Genomic DNA, 15,441 nt, shown 5'->3' with positions numbered 1-15,441 from the left:
TGGATCACTGATGGTTGTAGATCCATATGTGAGAAATGAATTTGAATATCTGAATGCATATTTTGCCAATTCAGGGTGCTATTTTGGTATTAGCCTTATTCTAGTACCTGGACTGAGATAGTAGATTGCATTTCAGTGATCGTTTTGAACGCACATTTATGAATTTAATTGCCAATATCAGGGCAGTGCGCGCTCTACGGGCAACTAGAATGCAAAAACCTAACAATTTTAAGCTAACATAATTTATGCATGGTGCTGATATGATGTTGTTTAACCTTTTACATTGCAGAGTTTAATCCTGAAGACTTATGTTCAGCATGCATATAAATACTGTTCACATGTAATGTACTGTTGCAGGCTTTCAGACTGTGTCAGGGCGTGGTCCCCTTTCAGGGCCTTCTAGAAGCTTTCTCTGCAGCATGTCTGGGTGTGGTTGGTGGGCTGGGCTAAGACTCTATAAAAGGGAGCCAGCCCAGCTCCACATGCTCACTATTCAGAGGTCCCGGTGCAGAGCAGCAGCAACTTCCTGAGCTCCTGTTCTGGAGGCCTACCTTGATCTTCCAGGCCTCGCCCTTTCACTTGGCTGGGTGATTCTTGATCAGGGCGGTAAGACGGAGGTCGGGCTGGGCCCCCGATCCCATTCTCGAAGTATATCGAGTTCTTGGGCCTAATTAATATGATAAATCTATTTGCTCTTGTGCGTGTGAAAGTGCGCTTGATATTTAATGGCATTTACAGGCTGACATTTGAATCGGCTAGACGCGCAATTCTTTGCTTGTATGTAACTCTTGATATTCATTGTGCGCTACCATTTTATGGCATTTCTAAGGTGACATTCGAATTGGCAAGACCCACGATTCATTTCTTGGGCTTAATTCATGTTATTCATTGTGTGCTACCATTCCTTGGCAGTTACATGATGGTATTCGAATCGGCAAGACGCGCAATTCATTTCTCGTGCTTTAACCCTTGATATTCATTGTGTGCTACCATTCCTTGGCAGTCACATGGTGGCATTCGAATCGGCAAGACGCGCGATTCATTTCTCGTGCTTTAACCCTTGGTATTCATTGTGTGCTACCATTCCTTGGCAGTTACATGGTGGCATTGAAATCGGCAAGACGCGCAATTCATTTCTTGTGCTTTAACCCTTGATATTCATTGTGTGCTAACATTTCGTGACAGTTACATGGTGGTATTCGAATCGGCAAGATGTGTTATTCATTTCTTGTGTGTAATTCATGTTATTCATTGTATGCTACCATTTTCTGACATTCATATGGTGACCTTTGAATCGGCAAGCCGCGCAATTCCTTTTCTGTGTTTAAAATCATGGTGTTCATTATGCGCTACCATCTTAAGGCATTTACTTGGTGGCTTTCGAGTTGGCAAGATGCGTGATTTATTTCTCGGGTCTAATTCATGTTATTCATGGTGCACAATCATTCTATGGTATTTACAACCTTTTTACAAATCTGCAATGTGCGCAATTCATGTTCCTGCAATTTTGAGAGAACAAAAAAGCTTGAGTTCTAGATGTAATGTTGTGTGTACATAATAAGTTTCTCAAACACGATTCATATTATGGTTTAGAAATCATTCAGATTATTTCCTGATCCTCATGCAAAAGATAATACTTGAATTTGAAAGTTGCATTTAACCTTTCTTGATTCCCTCACAGGTATACAGTCATCTTGAAGCCTAGTCATTTTAAGTCTATGCTTAGGTTGTCCATGTTTTCAGGATGACAATGCTTAATGTCATAGCCTAGTATTGATTAATATGATGTAATCTTGATATTGTGTGTTTTAACCTTTTTGCTTCCTACAGTTCTCCTTCCCAGCTGTTCCCTTCCTAATCCCCTTTTCCCCACTTGGACTCTCTTAGACACTGTGACAATTCTAATCAGAGTATTGGAGCTGTCTTGTGGTGGAAGTGTTGGGAACGTGCACATACCCCGAGGATCTGTTGACTTTGACGAATAGTGAGCCCACAAATTATTATCCTCCTGGTTTGTGTATGTTCTCAACATGGCCACACTGGACGAGCTAGTCAAGGCTATCACTCAGCACCAAGCAGAGGTGGTATCATCAAAAGATTTGGCAACTAGCCTAGCTGAGTGAGTGAGTCAGTTACAGGATAAGGTAGAGAAGAAGGAACAAAATCCCACAGGTGTGTCTTAGCCAGGTCCTTCTTCTCAGACTTCTGGAGGTAATCCGACAAACATTTCCCTCAATGTTCCTTCAGCCATTCCTTTAGCTCTCCCAGAACGTTTCTCATGCGACCCCTTGAAAGCGCAATCTTTCCTGGTTTAAGTGGAATTACACTTCACCTGCAGACCACATACTTTACCCGATGCCCAGTCCAAAGTAGCTTTCTTGTTATCATATCTGACTGGAGATGCAGCTACCTGGGCTATCCCTCTCGTGCGTAAAGACAGTCCCCTGCTGTACAATTGGATACATTTTGTTCGCGAGTTTGAACAAGTTTTTGATCGTAGAACTGTAACATTGTCAGCAGATCGTGAATTATTAGACTTACGACAAGGGATTCAGGACTTAGGGCCAGATGTAGAAAAGGTTTTTACCCATTCTGTGTCTATGGGAAAAAGTGTTCGTACATATGGCGCTTAGTGTCATATTTAGCCAACTTTAATTGTCTGGTCGCCAAGACATCCTGGCCTGAGGAAAAACAAGCGGCCTTGTTCTACAAGGGACTCAAAGAGGAGCTAAAAGATATCCTAGCTCAAATAGACCCGCAGCCTACAGACTGTCAAGAATTGAGAAACCTTGTCTTGAGACTGGATCATCGTTTATCAGAACAAAAAGGAACACGCAAAAAGACTGAAAAATATTCCTGGCGTGTTCACAATAATAGAGACTCAAGAACTCCGAAAGAAAGAACGCCGGAACCGATGGAAATTGGAACCATCAGGAGACCTTTGACCAAAGACAAAAAGGACCTACGTAGAAAGAATGGACAATGTCTCTATTGTGGGCCCAACGGTCATTTTGCCAAAGAATGTCCAATCAAACCAAAGACCAAACGAGGTCCGGTTCAAAAGGTTGCAGCCAATGCACAAGTCGAGTCGGAAAACTAAAGCACCCAAGATGCACAGAAGGGTTGCTCTTGGGTGTCACCGTGGACCCTTCACAATCTAGACATCTCAAACTGGGTATCAAAGTTCAGGTAAAGAAAAATACCTATTTCAAGAAGGCTCTAGTCGATTCTGGGGCTACCGGGAACTTTGTTGACGCCCAATTGGTCCGTGCATTGGGAATCCCATGTATTAAAAAAAAGACCCCAGAAATCATCCAGGAAGTAGATGGAAAACTCTTGACTGGAGGTCCGGTAACTTTTCAGGCTGTCCCTTTGTCGTTGATTTGTGAAGATAAGAATCAAAGAAAGAAACATACATAGAGAAACTCATCCTTGACGTGATCCATGCTCCCCAGTGTGGAATTATCCTTGGCTTACCATGGTTAACTCATCACAATCCAGAGATTGATTGGGCAGAACGAAAGGTCGTGTTCTCATCTGCGCTATGTAAAGAACAATGCCTCCAAAAGTATCAAGTATCAAAAGTTTGCAACTCTTACATAGCCACTGCAGTGGAGAAAGAAGTTAAATTGCCCAAACAGTATTCATCTTATGAAGATGTATTTGATGAGAAAGAAGCAGAGAACTTACCTCCTCATAGATCTTATGACTGTCAAATTGATCTAGTTCCAGGTGCGATACTTCCCAACTATCGTGTATATGCCCTGTCAGAACATGAAAATCAACATTTACGAAAGTATCTAGATGAATTCTTGGAGAATGGTTTCATTCGCCCTTATAAGTCTCCTGCAGCTTCTCCTTTGTTTTTTGTTCTGAAGGCGAATGGAGAACTTCGAACTTGTATCGACTATAGGGGATTGAACAAAGTCACCATCAAGAATAAATATCCTTTGCCCCTCATTCCGGTCTTGCTGGAACAAGTAAAGAAAGCAAAAATCTACACGAAGCTTGATCTTCGAGGTGCATATCATTTGTCAGAATGTGAGATGGCGACGAATGGAAAACAGCATTCAAGACAAGATGTGGCCTTTTTTAATACACCGTCATGCCTTTTGGTCTGTGTAATGCTCCAGCAGCATTTCAATTTTTCTTGAATGACGTTCTTAGAGAGTACCTCGACATATTTGCAATAGTCTATATCAATGACATTCTGATCTACTCAGACAATGAAAATTAACATGTCCAACATGTCAAGAAAATTCTTGCAGTCCTCCAAAAGCACCATTTATATTGCAAACTAACCAAGTGTGATTTTCATGTTACCACAGTTGAGTTTTTAGGGGTTATCCTTACCCCTCAAGGTATGGTGATGGCAGAAAAGAAAGAAAACGCCGTATCTGATTGGCCCACCCCAAAGACTGTTCGTGATGTACTATGTTTCCTGGGGTTTGCAAATTTTTACTGGAGGTTCATAAATCATTTCTCCCAGACAGTGGCTCCAATCACTAAGCTATTAAGCAAGAAGGAAAAATGTGTATGGTCCCCGGAAGCTGACCAAGCCTTTTCAACTTTGAAGGACGCTTTCTCCACTGCCCCAGTCTTGACTCATCCTGATGAGGATCGACCCTTCAGTGTGGAAGCTGATGCTTCAGATGTGGCAATAGGAGCAGTCTTGTCGCAACGAAACAAAGACACTGGTCAACTTCATCCTGTAGCTTACATGTCTCGGAAGTGGAACGAAGCCAAACAGAACTATGTCATTGCTGAAAAAGAGCTTCTGGCGATTCCTGACGCCTTTAAAGAATGGATACATCATTTGCTGGGTGCCAAATACACTGTCACAGTATATACTGATCATCGCAACCTTCTTTTGACGACTTTTGACTCCTCGGCAATTACGCTGGATGCTGTTTTTTGCCGAGTTTGATTTTGTGGTAACTTTCCGGCATGGTAAAGACAATCGCAAAGCTGACGCCTTGTCCCGCCAAGAGTCTACCACGTTGCCTGCAGTTCAAACCTCCAGAGCTATCATTGCTCCAGACAAAGTCCTATGTATCATAAAAACTGAATATTTCTTTGAAGACATCCGCAATTCTTTCACTGTTGAGAGATGGCAGACATGGGCCCAAGCAGATCCCAAAAGGTCAATCAAGCAAGGATTACCTTTTCATGACGCTCGTTTGTTCGTGTCCACTACCAAGCTTCGCAAGATAATGTTTCATTGGTTGCATGTTATACCTACGGCAGGTCATCCAGGTACTCCAAAAACTCTTGAATTAATCCAATGCTATTTTTGGTGGCCTACCCAAACAAAATATGTAAAAGCGATGGTAAACAACTGCGAAGTCTGTGCTCGCACTAAAACAAGTCATTCAAAACCGAAAGGGTTGTTGCATCCACTCCCAACTCCAAGTCGTCCTTGGGAGCACATTTCTTTAGACTTTATTACAGGTCTACCAGTGGTTCAACTACATTCAGTAATCCTGGTGATAGTAGATAGTCTCACGAAATATGGACATTTCATTGCTTGTAAGAAATTGCCCACCTCCAGTGAACTGGCAACTATTTTACTGAATAGAGTGGTTCATTATCATGGACTGCCAAAAATGATCCTCTCCGATTGGGGGGTCGCAATTTGCCTCCAATTTCTGGAAGACATGGTGCAAAACACTCCAAGTGACATCTACACTATCTACTAGCCACCATCCCCAAACAGATGGTCAAACGGAGAGACTAAATCAGACCTTGAAGCAATTCCTACGTGCTTACGTTGAAAAAGCACTTAATTCTTGGACATCAATGCTCTGGTTAGCTGAGTTAGCCTACAATAACTCATTCCACACTTCTATTGGCGTTACACCTTTTTTTGGCTTGTTTGGCTATCATCCTGACACCTTGCCTATCACAATCCCTCAAGAAAGTTCTCTTACTCCAGCTGTGTCAGAAACCATTCAACATCTGCATCAAACCCAGAAATTGATTCAACAGCATTTGGAAAAGGCCAAACAAAAATACAAAAAGCATTATAATAAGAAACATTGTGAGGGACCGCAGTATCAACCGGGTGATAAAGTGTGGCATTCCACAAAACATATAGACTTCAAAAAGAAGCACATGTTCAACCCCAAATTCATAGATCCTTACACTGCCCTTCAGCAAATCAATCCTGGGACCTATAAACTGCAATTGCCAAGACCATTACGGATTCATCCAGTGTTCCACACTTCCCTCTTGAAAAAGGCAGTCCAGAAGATCCGCCCTCATCCAGCTCCAGTTCTAGTAAAGGGGGAAGTAGAATACAAAGTCAAAAAATTTGGATTCTAAACTGAGAGGGCGTAACCTTTGGTACTTAATCTCATGGAAAGGTTATGGCCCTGAAAGTAACTCATGGGTTTCCGCATCTGATATCCATGCTCCAGTACTTGTGAGGCGTTTTCATCATCTCAATCCAGGCAAACCAGGCCCTAGAGCGCGTCTGGGAGAGGGGAGTACTGTCAACATCAGGGCAGTGCGCGCTCTACGGGCGACTAGAATGCAAAAACCTAACAATTTCAAACTAACATAATTTATGCATTGTGCTGATATGATGTTGTTTAACCTTTTGTATTGCAGAGTTTAATCCTGAAGACTTATGTTCAGCATGCATATAAATACTGTTCACATGTAATGTACTGCTGCAGGCATTCAGACTGTGTCAGGGTGTGGTCCCCTTTCAGGGCCTTCTAGAAGCTTTCCCTGCAGCATGCCTGTGTGTGGTTGGTGGGCTGGGCTAAGACTCTATAAAAGGGAGCCAGCCCAGCTCCACGTGCTCACTATTCAGAGGTCCCGGTGCAGAGCAGCAGCAACTTCCTGAGCTCCTGTTCTGGAGGCCTACCTTGATCTTCCAGGCCTCGCCCTTTCACTTGGCTGGGTGATTCTTGATCAGGGCGGTAAGACGGAGGTCGGGCTGGGCCCCCGATCCCGTTCTCGAAGTATTTCGAGTTCTTGGGCCTAATTAATATGATAAACCTATTTGCTCTTGTGCGTGTGAAAGTGCGCTTGATATTTAATGGCATTTACAGGCTGATATTTGAATCGGCTAGACGCACAATTCTTTGCTTGTGTGTAACTCTTGATATTCATTGTGCGCTACCATTTTATGGCATTTACAAGGTGGCATTCGAATCGGCAAGACACGCGATTCATTTCTCGTGCTTAATTAATGTTGTTCATTGTGTGCTACCATTCCTTGGCAGTTACATGGTGGCATTCGAATCAGCAAGACGCGCAATTCATTTCTCGTGCTTTAACCCTTGATATTCATTGTGCGCTACCATTCCTTGGCAGTTACATGGTGGCATTCGAATCGGCAAGACGCGCGATTCATTTCTCGTGCTTTAACCCTTGATATTTATTGTGCGCTACCATTCCTTGCCAGTTACATGGTGGCATTCGAATCGGCAAGACGTGCGATTCATTTCTCGTGCTTTAACCCTTGATATTCATTGTGCGCAACCATTCCTTGGCAGTTACATGGTGGCATTCGAATCGGCAAGACGCGCAATTCATTTCTCGTGCTTTAACCCTTGATATTCATTGTGTGCTAACATTTCATGACAGTTACATGGTGGTATTCGAATCGGCAAGACGTGTGATTCATTTCTTGTGTGTAATTCATGTTATTCATTGTATGCTACCATTTTCTGACATTCATATGGTGACCTTCGAATCTGCAAGCCGCGCAATTCTTTTTCTGTGTTTAAAATCTCGGTGTTCATTTTGCGCTACCATTTTAAGGCATTTACTTGGTGGCTTTCGAGTTGGCAAGACGCATGATTTATTTCTCGAGTCTAATTCATGTTATTCATGGTGCACAATCATTCTATGGTATTTACAACCTTTGTACAAATCTGCAATGTGCGCAATTCATGTTCCTACAATTTTGAGAGAACAAAAAAGCTTGAGTTCTAGATGTAATGTTGTGTGTACATAATAAGTTTCTCAAACATGATTCATATTATGGTTTAGAAATCATTCAGATTATTTCCTGATCCTCATGCAAAAGATAATACTTGAATTTGAAAGTTGCATTTAACCTTTCTTGATTCCCTCACAGGTATCCCGTCATCTTGAAGCCTAGTCATTTTAAGTCTATGCTTAGGTTGTCCATGTTTTCAGAATGACAATGCTGAAAGTCATAGCCTATTATTGATTAATATGATATAATCTTGATATTGTGTGTTTTAACCTTTTTGCTTCCTACAGGTCTCCTTCCCAGCTGTTCCCTTCCTAATCCCCTTTTCCCTACTTGGACTCTCTTAGACTCTGTGACAATTCTAATCAGAGTATTGGAGCTGTCTTGTGGTGGAAGTGTTGGGAACATGCACAGACCCCGAGGATCTGATGACTCTGACAGAAATGACATGTAGTTCATTGACACTGTCAAAGGCCACTTGGTGGCCGCCAGTAGGTAGTTATAGTTAGGACCATGTTTCCATAGGAAAAGCACTTTTTGACTATATCTTTGCAAGCCCTCACCATGCGCTGCTAATTACCTAAGATATTACATCACTCATGACATCATCTTTGATATTACTGACATCACTGTAACATCTGCAGTAAACTTATTGATCAGAAATCTGTGCTTGACGAGGGCGCAAGTTATAGTTACTTTTAGGCACGAGTTATAGTTCATCGAAATAAGTCTAACTATAACAGCTGAATTTCCATAGTTTTCTGTGTGTAAATTATGAACCTAACTATAACGTCCCTATAAGCATTTTTTAAAGTGAATATATATATGCCCTGCAGGCAGGGAAAGAGATGGAATCTCCACTTTCAGCAAGCAGGAGTATTTTTAAAGCTCCCGCTTGCTGAAAGCAGAGTGTTTGCTTAGCAGGCGTTGTCGCCTCTTCTGCCAAGGAAAAGCAAACAGCTACCTCCCAAAGGTGGGTACCTCGAGAGGTAGCAGGAGCTGGCTCCGGCCGGGTGGGCAATGTGGCCTCCTTCTCTTCTTTTACACGGGCCTGCGCTGGGGAGGTGGTGGTTCCCAGGCACGTATATGGCCCAGGAGGGGGCCACACAGCGCCCCTCCTTCTGTCTTAAATTGTGAATTGGCCCCATGGAGGTGGTGGTCCCTGGGGCCTGGGGATTTGCTGGGCTCCCCTATCATTTTCTGTTATAGACCTGGGCAGGTGGTGGTCCCCGGGCCAAGGGGGATCTGCACAGCCTCCTCGCATAATTTTAATAATTTACCCCCGGGGAGGTGGCGGTCTCTGGGGCTGAGGGGGTCCACGTGCCCCCCACCTCACTTATTGTAAATATTGCCCCAGGTAGGTGGTGGTCCCGGGGCCCAGAGGGTCCACATGGCCCCCCACATTGTTCCTTGTTTTTAGCCCTGGGGAGCTGGGGGTCCCCATCGACTGGGGGACATGCAGCCCCCACCACATTTATTTCACATGTAGCCCTGGGAGGGTAGTGGTCCCCAGGGGCTTTTCAAAGCCATGGGAGTGGGGCCCCATGCAGCCCCCCTCATAATTATACAATGCCCCCAATACCTGGCCCACCTGGAGGCAATATTAAAAGCAAGAACGGGAGACTACTCTTGTTTTTTTTAAATTCACAGCAGAATTCACAAATATTCACAAATTTTGCAGAAAATTTGAAAAAATGCTTTTTTTCCTTGTCGGGTCCCAGGGCGACCAAGGCTAGGGAGTTATTGTAAACATACACTGTTCCTTTTTTAAAAATTTCTTTTTGAGACTTGGCTGAAGCTGAGTCTCACAATGGCTTCCAACACTTCCTGGTTTGAACAGCTAATTAGATCTCAGCATGAGATTGGGACGATTTGCAAAGTCTTTGTGCCTTCATATGTACAAATTTGGTTTTCTTTCAATATTTTAAAAACTACTGGACCAAGAGCTAGCTTTATGCCAAATCTGGTGTAATTCTGTCCAGCGGTTCCGGCTGCAGTCGTGTTCAAAATCCCCAGGGGAATTAACAGAGGGAACACACTTTTTTTACCACTCCCTTTTTATCAGCCCCTGCATAACAGATCACCCCAAAACTTTCCATGCACAACAAAACCCATGGACACACTTTTGTGGGTAAATTTCATGAAGATTGCATTTTTCTATTGAAACTCTGACTTAACTATAACTATCTGGCACCATTTACGCCACAGTAATATACTGTCAGAGTAGTTATAGTTAGGTCAGAGTTGCAATAGGAAAAGCCGTTTTTTAATGTTCCTAAAAACATTGTTGCTATTTAATGACTGTGCACAAAACTTTTCAAAGAAGGTTCATTCACTTTGGCTCATTTTTGGAAGGTTTGGTGCTGATCTGTCAAGTAGTAGCCAAAAACCAAGAAAAACAGTGGGTCCCAAAACATTGTTTTCCCATTTTAATTCTCAGACAAAAAAGCTTAACTGAATTACAGGAAAGTTGGCACAAAATTAGAAATGTATCCATAAACTGTGCATCTCAGACTTTGGTGCAAATCTGTTCAGTAATTTTCAAGAAATTTGCGTTTAAAGAGGTGTTCAGGTGGGTACAATTTGTTGGGGTAGACATGACAGGACAGTATTAGGGGCAGGATGAGCACTCCCTGATCGAGAGGTGTGGTGTGGGGGCCAGGGATGGGGTTCAAAGGGGTCGTCCTTGGTTGACTTACCCAACATGCTGTGGCAGCCATTATGGGACATATGGACATTGTCTCTACTGAAATCAATTGTAGTGAAAGTCTGTGTTTGAGGGTCACCAAAAAGAACATATGAAGTGGGATAACAGAATCTAGTCACATTATAAATTGTTTGCTGGTGGTATCATAGTACTTTTAGGAACTGTGGGGTGTATAAGATGATTGTACCCGTGAAAAATGCTGTTGATCCTCCACTGGAATTTGATGAACCATGTTTGATAGAAAATTGATTTTTCACATTATTTTTGCACAGAGGTTTTGAAAGGTGTTTTTAAAGGTAAAATGAGAACAAATATTCCATACGCTCACACTTTTCTTTCTCAGCCATAGGAGAAAAAGTCTGCTATTCCGAGTCAAACATGTACTTCCAACAGCAGCAGCACCTCGTCAGCTGATTTCCAAGTGTTCTGTTGCAGCTTCACCACAGTGTTCTAATAAACTATTAGAGCAAGTATTAGACCAGTAATATTCTATATTTATGGAATCAACGTTGTAAAACTGAAATCATTTCCTTTAAAAATGAACAAAATGAGGGGATTCATTTTGTCTTAGAAATTATAGTTAGTGCTCCAGAAAACTAAAATGTTTACATATACTTCAAACATCAATTGCAGCCCCTCAGTATATTTGTCACTGTTCTATTGCAACTTGGCCACAGTGCTCCAAAATTCTGTATTTATAACAAAAGTGTGGCACCTTAATGCCACCTTGGTGCAATCGAAGCTGTAAAACTGAAAGCATACAAAGGATACTGATGTAAATGGACAAAATTAGGGTTTACTTTTTGTCATAAAAATGATGGTTAGTGCTCTAGAAAGCTAAAATCAGGACACATTTTCTATGTGTTCTCTAAAATTTTAATAATCCATGTCAATAAAACATTCTGACAAATAGATCGAAATATGTACTTCGCACAGCAGCAGTCTATCAGATGACCTCTTGGTGATCAACTGCAGCTTCACCACAGAGTTCTAAAGAACAGCTAGCGCACTGCCATTTTTTCCAACAGAAAAGTGAGGCACTCCTGTTTGCCATTTTGTTGGAATAGGAGCTGTTGACTTTCAGACCTCTCCTGAGGAGCAAGATAAAGTAATTGAGCATTGAGATGTTAATACAATATGAAATCAGTTGGTTAAAATATGAGGGAAGGTATGGGTTTGTACTAATTTTAGGAATATTTGAAGGGCTAAAAGTCGTTAGAGAGGCATCTGTCTAAGTACAGCATCCCCTTTCCACATCTGTTCACTCATCTTTCTCTTTACAGAGGTCCCTAATTTTAAGATAGTAAAATTTTGGTAGATGAACGTTGTGCACAGCAGGACTTGGCCATCTGCACAGAGTTGGGCACTGGCCCAATTTAGAATATGATTAAAAAGTACCTAAATGCCAGAGGTTAAAGTGACATTATAGTTAGGTTAGTTGTTAATGACCTAATATATTACATGTTAAATCACATATTTGATGCTATCAAACATTAGATTTAAAGCATCATATAATATTGTTTAAATTACTAATGCGTTCCACGGTACCCTAAAAAAAGGAAAAAAATAAGGGTTGGGGAATGAGCACACGTGGAAGGTTGGGTATGTGTATGTCATGAGAGATGTAATATGTGAGGTCATGATGGGGACTCAGGTTACAGTTAGTTAGCAATTATATAACTGGCATCTTTCAGTGTCTATGGGGGAGTTAATGTTAGTTCTTGTCTCATTTGAACATCTACTATAACTGCACTTTAAACTTTGTTTTTTCAGTGAATTTCTATTTTTGCTTTAGCATAAATTGAGGTAATTCTTGACATGTGTTCACCAGTGGCCAAATGCTGTATGACTTCATTGGAGGTAATTCTTGGCAGAAAGGTTGACAGTCTTATATATGAGAGGGTGGATTCCATGACAAAATACCAGGACTGACACACTGAAGTAATTTTTGATCTAAGGGTAAGCAATAGTACATGACCACCAAAAATTGTAAAATTGTGAAACTGGCATTTTATATGCCATTTTTGAAATAGGAGGGCACCTATTGCACATGACGTGTGGGCACCCTTGAGAAAATGCTGGCCCTGGCACAGTGGAGGTCATTTGTGACATATGGTGACACCCATAGCACATTTAAAAAAATTGGGTTAACTCCTGGGGAGCGTCAGGTTTCATTAGCTTGAAAAATCGTGTAAGGATTTCAATATATAATAAGTGCCCTTTAAACGTTATGGAATTTTAGCATCTTTATGTGAAATTGTGTTTTAAAATTCATAATTTCACTCCAATTCATCAAATGTTTTTTTGTGGCAAGAAACCTCCTGGAAGACTTCCGGCTTACTCACTTCACTCACTCACAAAAATCAAGTCAGCAACACATGTTTTTGTTATGTGGTAATACTAATAATGTATTTATTACTGGACCGCAGCATGTCAATTACTGTGTGATGTGATGGGTCATCCTGGAAAAATTCAAGATCAAGAGTTACATGATGTCACTTCATGTTGTTTCATTAAGGTCAGAAGGTATGGGATGCCACTTCCAATACACCTGGCAATTTGGTGACTCGACAACCATTGGCCTTCTCACCATTTTAATTCTGCAAGCAGGGGCGTCTGGTATTAAGGGGCGAAGTGGGTGTTGCCCCTCTAGTACTAAACAAAACCCACAGAGTTGATTTAATGAAAGGCTCTGTGGTGGTTTATTTCAGGCACAAAGTAACCCGAAAGTCGTTTTTAATAGCTGGAAAAGTGGACACAGCTACACATGTGCCGGGCTGGGCGAGAGGTTACTCGAGCTGGAGGCACAAGGCAGTTTTGTGTCGTCAGGGTGGTGGGTGCTGCATTTTTCAATGCCAGTGTATTTGCTTCATTTCAAGCATTAAGGCTTGTGGTTTTAGGTGTGGTCCACATAGCTCTAGAGACAAGAGAGGCAGGGTAATTAGGTATCAGCAAATATGCTAGCCCCTACCCAACCCCAATGCTGGTATGCTTTTGTTTCAAGAGGATGGGCCGGAGGAAGGGCCCGCAGTGTCTTTGGCAGCTGACGAATGTGAGGGAAGAAGTAACGGGTGAAGCCCATACTGTTCTGCACAGAGTGCAACTTTAGCTTAACATGGTGCGCTTTTCTCCTGGCACAATCTTTGCCTCAAACAGCAGTGTTCCACAGGTATAAGTGCTGCCCAATCCCCACCCTTTTGGATATGCGAGTGCCTTTGTGGATTGGAGCCAGACTGCAACCCCAACCCACATGTTTCCATTGATCTGCTGGCTGCCTCCTGGGAGAGCTGGACATCTCCATTAGGTACGTAAAAATACTGGCTAGCAATTAAAATGTTGCATATTTCCAGAAAGAAGTCAAAAGCAGGTAGCAATTACACAATCCTGTGCCTTTTTCATAAACATGCAGAGTAATTATGTTCGTCAAAAAGTATGTAATTTAAAGTCCATTCCACTGGTCCAGCTCTCTTATCTATACCTTGAGGAAGTTGTCTCTCTATATAGAGATATAAAATGAAGAACACTGTGCAGAGAGTCCAGTGGATCCCCAATTAGTAATGCAGAGGCAAAAGTAGATAGGACTAATGCTCTATTTGTGGAAGTGTGGGTGAGCAGTTGGGCTTATCAGAGGTTAGTGCTAAGCATCTGTTGTACTCACAGAGGCAATGAATGACACACACACTCAAAGAGTAAATATGAGACCAATTTAGAAAAATAACAATGTTGTTTTTATAGATGTTTCAAACCCAAGAACTTTGTAGTCAGGTAACTAGACTTTTAAGCATAAATACTTTGCAGTTTCAGAAATAGACAATGCAATTTTCGGAGTACTCTCAATGTTCCCTTATAGAAGAAAACAGTGTTCAGCAAAGATAGGTTTAACAACGACTTACAGGCCCAATCTGGGAAAGCAAATGTAAGTACAGGCCACTGATCAGAACCACACCAACATGTCACACTGGTCAGCACTGGGGCCGCCGGGTGCAGAGGTGCAGTAAGGCATCGGGTGCCCAATGGTTCTCTATGGGAGTTGGACCTCGTGAAACAGTCTGTAGACTCTGGCTAGGAAGCCAGCCAGTGACAACAAGCAGGTAAGTAGTAGACTTGGGGTACTCAGGGATGCAAGTGCACCGTTGGTCTTCTTCTCATGCACCCAGGGGCCACAGATGCATGGGCGTCTTTAGGCATTGTGTTTTCACGTTTGGGAGCACTTGCCATCACGGGGTCCTGTGTGTTGAAACTGCAGGTGTCATTGGGGAGTCTAGCAAGGGTGGACCCAGGGTGGATTCTAGATCTTGGGAGCTGGGGATGTTGTTGGCACTGATGATCCACCTCAGCTGGAGTCAGTGGTCACGGGTGCCGGAGTTGATGGAGGCGTCAGATTTTCTCTCTCCACAAGCCTGTGGAACAGGAGGCCTATGGGTAGAGGCTGCTGGCGTCTCAGGAGAGTCCAAGATCGGGGACACCACACTAGATGTGGTCTCTGGGTAGATGGGGACCCTCGTTGGCACCATTGGTTGCCTTCACCTCGGGTCGTGGACGTCGGGTGCAGTGGTCACTTCTCGTGTTGGGTTTCCAGGGTCCAGCAGCTGCAGAGTCTTTTCTTTGGGGTTTCTTCTTGCAGGGCAAGTCTGCTGCCCATGAGAGACTTGAGTCTTTATTGAAGCCTGGATGAGTTGGCTTCTTGTGCAGGATCCTTTTAGGTCAGCATGCAGGCCAGAGGGGCTGGTTCTTCTGCGGTACAACTCCTCTTTGTCCAGATCATTTTAGGTTGTTGAAA

The sequence above is a fragment of the Pleurodeles waltl genome, chromosome 6 (genome assembly GCF_031143425.1).
Source record: "Pleurodeles waltl isolate 20211129_DDA chromosome 6, aPleWal1.hap1.20221129, whole genome shotgun sequence".
Taxonomy (NCBI): Eukaryota; Metazoa; Chordata; class Amphibia; order Caudata; family Salamandridae; genus Pleurodeles; species Pleurodeles waltl.
This window is presented reverse-complemented; position numbering follows the sequence as displayed.